Source organism: Pinus tabuliformis, chromosome Q (genome assembly GCF_031772625.1).
Source record: "Pinus tabuliformis cultivar Carrire ecotype Pingquan chromosome Q, CPIR1, whole genome shotgun sequence".
Classification (NCBI taxonomy): Eukaryota; Viridiplantae; Streptophyta; class Pinopsida; order Pinales; family Pinaceae; genus Pinus; species Pinus tabuliformis.
Genome location: NC_142296.1, coordinates 279,997,173 through 280,005,177, shown reverse-complemented (window position 1 = coordinate 280,005,177; position 8,005 = coordinate 279,997,173).

The window sequence follows — 8,005 nt, the reverse complement described above, 5'->3', positions numbered from 1 at the left end:
ATAGAGCAAGTGGAATTATCCCCCACCTATTTTGGTTATGTTGGGCATATAAAAGGGAATTTTGGGGAGGTAGGATCAATGAAGTGCCTATGGTACTCTTAATGTGTCTACATAGGTATTCACTCCTTATTGTGATGTATGGTGCATGAGAAAGATATTTGCAAAAGAAACCTTACAGAGTATTCAATATCATCAAATCATCAAATACTATGACAATTTACTGGGACTCCTCAATGGTGGTAAAGGGTCAATATGTTAAGGCTTAATTTGATTCTAATGACATTAACTAAAAAGAAATATTTTTTTTAGATTCGCTAAGGCTTTGGTTCTCTAATGCCAATCACTAGAAGATACAAAGCAATATAAAGTCCTTTTATGTGTTTAATATAAATGATTGAGATCTAAGGTGGGACTGGTCATCCCAACCATATAATACCTTCAATTTGTGGGGAGATTGATTATATCCATGCCATATGTAACAATGAGTACTACAACTGAGCTAACTACAATGATCATTGAGCTATCAATGAGCAATAACTTGACCTAGAGGAATCGTTAGAGCTATTAAAATAATTTAACTAGAAATTCAAAACTATTTTATGCTAATTAAGTGAATCAATTGTGATGCATGTGCACATGCCACTAAGGCAATGAAACAAAGAGATAATGGGGTTAAAAGATAAGAACACAAATTGTTCCTAAATGTTGTCTAAATTGTACATCTCTACATAATATAAATAATGAGCTACAGAGAATAACAATAATCAAAGTGATGCCAATGATTATTGTGGCTCAAACTTGAACGCAATATGAAAAAGTTTAATAGTATTTAATGATGATCACTATGAATCTATGTGATGATTTGCAATGGAATGTTTACATATCTATACAAGTAAATGCACACAATCCATCACAAATGAGATGGTTGTGAATTTGGCCAACAGGGTAACAAATTCCTATGATTTTTAGAAAATTGTAAATTATTAGCATCACTAGAGTAGACTTGGTGAAGTTATATTAGTAGAAATAATGGTTATGTCTTTTTCCCGTAGAAAAAGTCGTAATTTCTATTAGATCAAAGAAATTACATTCTGTAGATGTCTAAGCATATGCATAATGAGGCTGACTGCCTCTCGGACAGTAGCAAAATAACACAGTTTGTTGCAACCATGTACAAGTAGCACAAAAGAAACCTGTTTTTGCCTCCAAGCAGGGAGTTTACTGGTCTCATGTAGATATTGTATCATAAAAACATAGATAAACATGTAAATGTGCTCCACGCAAGGAGACTTTAGTATAAAACTGGAAAAAATTTACTAAGAACCCCAGGCCTGTAGCAACCTGAAAGAGTGTCTGTAATGAAAACTATCAGTTGTTTACAGCAGCTGCATCACCGCTGCCTTGTAGAAGAAACCCCTGTGGGTCAAAAACAATACAAAAAAAACAGTGTAGATAGGATGGGACTGTCCTCATGGCTGTATCTCCCTTTGAGCGTGTAGATCTACAAAAGGCCTGTGATAGTGTTGATGGAAAGTTCCATCCACTTCTTCCTGTATTAACCAGTTTTCTTCTTGCCTTTGCGCTGCCTGCTTGGATAGGAGGTCCGCGCTTGTGTTGCGCTCCCTGTAAATATGATAACAATCAAATTTTTCAAAAGCTGCTATAAGCCTGTGTGTCTCATCCAGAATATGTCTCAAAGAAAAAGCAGTGCAGATAGATTTTCTGTTGAGCCAGTTGCAGACAAGTTTTGAGTCTCCAAACAGTTGAAGTTTTGTGCATCGTTTTCCAAGTGAAAAGTGGATAAGGTGTTTGGCAGTGGAAAGCTCAGCATAATTATTTGTGCCCCTTCCCAGGTATATTTGTAATTTGAAGCAGTGATCTTCCCTAAGGAAGAGGAGGGCTCCTCCCCCACAGCCATCCGCTTGTGCTGAGCCATCAAAATAGGCCCAGGGGTAAGATTTGTCAATGTGTTCCGGGGAAATGGATCGAGGAGGGGCCTGTGGGGGGTCATCAGGGAGGAGTGCGAAGTCTGCGAGGATGTGTGTTCTGATGGATGGCCAGGATGGGATTTTTTGGTCAAAAATTGCTCGATTCCTCGCCGTCCAGATAGCCCAGCACATGAGGAGGGGGATGTTCCTATCTTTGCCCGAGTGATTCTCCAACCAATTCAGCCAGGCTTCAATGATTGACTGCCCTTGCCATTGTTTGAGGGAGGGGGATTGAGAAGAAAGGAGGGACCATTGTTCAATGACTACAGGGCAGGTCAGAAAAAGGTGTTCAGTGTCTTCCTCATTGCACCTACATAAATGACACCAGAAGGGCCCATGGAAGGATCGTTTTTTCAAATTGGAGCCTGTGGGAATTTTGTTGAAAAGGATGGCCCACATGAGCATACGCGATCTGGGAGCTGCTTTGAGATGCCATATAGCTTTCCACCACTGCTGAGCGTTTTCTAGCTGAAATTGTAGCATGAGCTTTTGGTAACCTTCCTTAGGAGTGTATGAACCATTTTTTGCAAGTGCCCAAACTATCTCATCTTCTTCTTCCGTTATCCTGATGTGTGCTTGTGTGAGGGCTTCTGTGTAGTTCTCCCATTCATGCTGCCACTGTTCCGGAATGTGGAGATCTAGTGCTGTCTTCCAGGCCTGTTGGAGAAAGGTGGAGTTTTCTAGGTCTGCAATATGTGCTATATGAGAGACACCTTGGTCCATAAGATAGGCCGTTAGCTGTGCTGGAAGTCGATGGGCATTGCCACATCCTATCCAGGGGTCTACACCTATACGGACTGCGTTCCCCTGATGTATTCTCCAAGTTAGACCCTCCCGAATGAGGGGGAGGGAAGTGAGAACCGCTTTCCATATGTTTGAGTGTCTTCCGCTTCCCCTGTGTTCCCTGCGAATCCAGCTGAAGATGCTTTCCGGGGCAATATATTTTTCCACTACTACTGTTTTCCATAGGCTATGGGATGAGATTAGTTGCCATCCTAGCTTTGCTGCCAGAGCTTTTGCGAAAAGATCCAGTCTTTTTATGCCCCACCCTCCCCATTTCTTGGGCCTCGCTATGGTGTCCCATTTTACCCAGGCAAAGAGGTTCCCCTGTTTGTTCCCCTTCCATAGGAATCTGCAGCATATCTTTTGGAGTCTGGTTAATATTCCTCTTGGTATCCAAGCCAATGACATCCAGTATACAGGGGTTGCTTCCAGCACTGCTTTTATAAGGGTGAGTCTCCCAACCCTGGTGAGATATTTGTTATACCACACATTTAATCTCTTCTCCACCTTTGCAATAAGCCATATCCAGTCGGCAATTTTGTATCCCTCGTGTTTCACTCGAAAGCCAAGATATTTCATCCCTTCCTCCATCGGGTGTAATTGGAAAGGGAACCAGTTCCTTATGTAGATGACCTCATGATGCGAGCAACCAGTTGTTGTGAGGGTGGATTTATGAACATTTATAATCATTCCTGTAGCCTTCTGAAATAGGTCAAAAACATGTTGTAAGGCTGAGGTGTCGGCCAAACTTCCATTTAAGAAGATGAGCACATCATCCACAAATAGGAGGTGAGTGAGAGAGCAGTTTTCCGTGATTTTTATCCCCTTAATCCTGCCCCTCCTGTGTTCTGTCGCTATCAGTCTGCTAAGCCCTTCCATGATGAGAAGGAACAGTAAAGGGGATACGGGGCATCCCTGCCGAAGACCCCTTTCGGCAGAGAAGAAAGGGGTGGGGGAGCCATTAAGTAGGACACTGTACGGCACATCAGAAATACAACTCATAATCCTCTTGATGAACATATAGGGAAAACCCAGATGGGTGAGAAGCATTCGGATGTAAAGCAGGTTTGCCCTGTCGAAAGCTTTTGAGAGATCTACCTTGAGGATCATTCCTTTCAAATGCTTGCTCTGCATAGAGTGGAGAAGTTCTTGTGCAGTACCAATAGCTTCATGGATCTGACGGCGATGGAGGAAAGCAAATTGTTCAGGGGATATATGGGCTGAAAGGATGGGCTTGAGCCTGTTCGCAAGGATTTTGGCCATGACCTTATATAGGCAATTGCAGAGCGAGATTGGCCTAAAATCATTGAAAGAAGCTGGCTTATCGGATTCGGGGATGAGGGCAATGAAAGTGGCTTTGATGGCCGAGGGGATTTTTCCTGTGAGGCTGCAATGATTGATCACTTTAAGGAGGTCCTGGCCCAGAAGCTCGAAGAAAGCTAGATAGAATTCGATGGACCAGCCATCAGGTCCCGGGCTTTTGTCTCTTTGGAAACCCCGAATGGTGGCTTCCAGCTCTCCCAATGTAATTTCTTTAGTGAGCTCAGCTGCTTCCTCGTCATCCACAAACCTGGGGAAGAGTTCGGCCACTCTCATGATCTCTAGCAAGCTTGCTTCTCTCGGGGCCCTGTACATGTTCCTGAAGTGTGAGGAGGCTAGAAAGGCAAGTTCTCTGGAGGTGTGGACCTGTTGGCCCTGTTCATTTTGCAGCTCCCAGATAGTGTTGATCGCTTTCCGTCCATTTGCAAACCGGTGGAAAAACTTTGTGTTCTCGTCCCCTTCCTTGAGCCAGATGGCTCTGCTTCTTAATCTCTAGCTTGCCTCCCGTTCTCTGAGAACTTGTGTTCTTTGATTGATAAGGCCTTCATACATGGCTTTCTGTTCCGGGGAGATGTAGGTTCCCTCCGAATGGGATTCTAGGTCTGCAATTGCTTGCTCTGCTTGGGAGATCATTAGGTCATCCTGTTGCCTTTTCTTGTGAGCCCATTCTCTGGATAGTACCTTGATTTCGGCGAGGTTCCTTACAAAGCAAGTAGCTGGGTCTTCTGCCTCGGGGATCGGATGTGATTTCCAGTAGTCTGATATTAGTTTAATATAGGAGGAGTCCCGGAGCCAAGTGGAATTAAACTTGAAAGGGGCCTTATGTTTCTGTTGCCTTGCTCCAACTTCGAGAAATATAGGTCTGTGATCCGATATCCCTCCATTGCCAACCCATTTCCTGGATCTGGGGTGATTACTGTGGAAAGCCTCCTTGATAATAAAGCGGTCCAGCCTCCTGGCTAGGCTTTGTTCACCAGTTCGATTGTTCTTCCATGTGTGCTGTATCTTAGCCGAGGGGATATCGATCCAGTGATGTTCCTCAAGCAGCTGCTCGAAGAAATCAGAAAGCGGGTCGATCTGTGCCATATGTCCCTAGGATTCTGAGAAGCCCATAGAGAAGTTCAAATCTCCTCCTATAATTGTATTCTCGGCTAGGAGGAGAGGGGAGCGGAGAAGCTTTCGCCATAAGAGATCCCTGTTGAGGCAAGGCCCATAGACATTTATGATTCTTAGATCCTCCTCCAGGTCCTTGGAGTATATGTCCGCACCCAAGAAACCTCCTCCACCCCAGATATTCTTCAGATTGATGGAGCAGTTCTTGAAGCCAATAGCTATACCCCCAGAGCGTCCTGAGACATCTATGGCGTAGAAAGACCATCCTGGCATCCAAGAGCCAAGGATGGAGGTGGCAGAGTCTGCTTTGCATAGAGTTTCTTGTAAAAAGATGATGTCAATCGGTTCAGAGAATAAGAGTCGCTTCAGGGCCAGTTTTTTCTCTGGGCTGGCCAGCCCTCTACAGTTGAAAGATAAAATCTTCATGGAGGGGGATGGGGGAGGGTGTCCTTTGCTCTAAGTACCCTTTCAATGGTGTGCTGTTTGCCCTGGATGACATCGTCCCCAGCTTGTTTCTGAGCCTTGTGGAGGGAGGAAGGTCTGCCTTTTCCCTGCTTGGGCGAGAGGATGAGAGGCCCCGCAGACAGCCCAATGGCGTCCGGCTCTTTCTGCTTGGTGATCGAGCGGGTGGAGTACCTCGGTGTAGAGTTTACCGAGGGGGAGGGCGAATGAAAGGAGAGGGGAGGGATAGAAGGGAGGGAGCAGGAGGCAGATAAGCCCGAAGGCTGTGGGATGGGGCAAGTCATGTATAGAGAGCGTGAAGGGGGAAGAGGCAGACGGGAGACCTTTACCAGGTCGAGGGCCGACGGGGAAGAGGGAGTGGGAATCCTGATCGGGGGGGGGGCATGTGGGAGGGGAGTGATAAACTTAATGAAGAAAGAAGTGAAGCAGAGTATGATAAAGGAAGAGACGTACCCGATGAGAAGACGACTCCTTTTGCAGCCTTTGAGCGCGTCATAGGAGGAGATGGAGGCCAGATCGGGATCGTTCCTTGCTTCTTTTGCCGAGGTGCAGGTGGCGCTTCCACCGTGTCAGAGGTTATATTGTGCTCCATTCTAGGTGCTGCCGCTGCCGGTGGGTCAGGTAGACCTTCAGTAGTGGGCTGGTCCTGTGTTATAGGAGTCGAAATAATGGTTATGTCAAATGAGCAAGATGTGAGATTCCATTGATGTTGCTAAAGAATCTAGAGTTGCACTAGTATAGTGATGTGTATTTTGATTTGTTAAGGATTTCACATGGAGGATTTGCCAAAGAAAGATCAATGGCACATAAAAAATCAGGGGTAGGGTGTGGTGAATGTGAAAAAGAACATGGATTTGTCATATCTGGGAATATGACAAAACTTGTCATATGTACTCTCCTAAGTGCATTGGAAGTTGAAAAGGATTCATTGTGATCCATAATTGTTCCAAGGCATATATCATACATATTTAATTAGAATATTTAATGCACAATTTTCTCTTGAGCAAAGTTTTATGACAATAGCCTAGATGGTTAGATAATATAGAAAAAAGGTTCAACTCAGTTTGCACATTTGATCAAAGTTAAGGGAGTTAGTAAAAATAGATTCCACTTAAAATTTTCAATTTTGAATTCTTGGCCAAATTATTTTTGGAAAATAACTATTATATATCAATCATGCACGAGGTGGACTACAACACATATTTACAAAATGAGTAAGTTAATAAATGAGAAAACTCAACTTTTTTTATGAGTATATTTTTGTTTCAGTGAGGCGATCTGTTCATTTTTTTTCAAATTCTAGTAATGTGGGTCATTCTAAAATGTGCCAAAAACCCTTGGGACTAAAGTTCCCATCAGTTAAATGGAACTACAAATTCTAGCAAATTCCCTTTGTATTTAAGGGAAATCTTTCCACTAGAATGGGATTGAGTTTGTCGACTTATTAACACACTCTTTTACAAAATTCATAAGCACTACTTAGTGTTGAGATGACATCCAAATAATCCCTTCACGCTCTTTCTTGATAAATTCCAAGAACAAATAAAGTTCATGTTATTCTCTACAATACTAAATAACCACTTATAGCAAAATGACCAATCATTCAAGCCACTTATTGATATACCCATACTAGTAAACACATATGTATATATAAGACATAGACTAAAGAAATATAAATTGAAGAAACAACACAAATCCATAATTACCCAATGTTAGACCTCCACATCGACTAATAGAGGAGGAACATCTTTCTCTTCTTCAATATTAAGCCCCCACATTGGTTAATAAAGGAGGAACATCCTTCTCTTCTTCAATATAAACATGTTGGTACATTATCTCATCAAAGAATAGGTTGAACTTACCTTCCAGGTGATTACAACTTCTCTAATCAACTTGTGATGATATTTTAATTTGCAACACCTAGATCTAGTGCTTATGCGATTAATACCCACATTCTCCATTTCCGCAACTCTCTTATAATATTTCCTCATCATGGTTTTCTTTTTCTTCTAGGCACACTCCCTTTCCCACGAAAGATCAATGGGCTTCTTTTCAATTGTAATAATTATTATGTAAATTTCACACAAAGTCAAGATTGTTTTAGATTTTGAACCATTGAGTCTTTTTTGTGGCTACCATAAATTTTCCAACTTTCGAAATTCCTTAAGCCACTAAGTTATCCATTGAAGCCCATATTTTTTGAACTCCTCCACTATAAGGTTTTATAAAACTGTCCTTCAAGTATTGTGTTGATGTTCCTTCTCCTCCTTCTCTCCAACATTTTCACTAGTGAAGTTCAATAACAACTCTTAAAATTTGAATTCTCACCACCTTTTGAG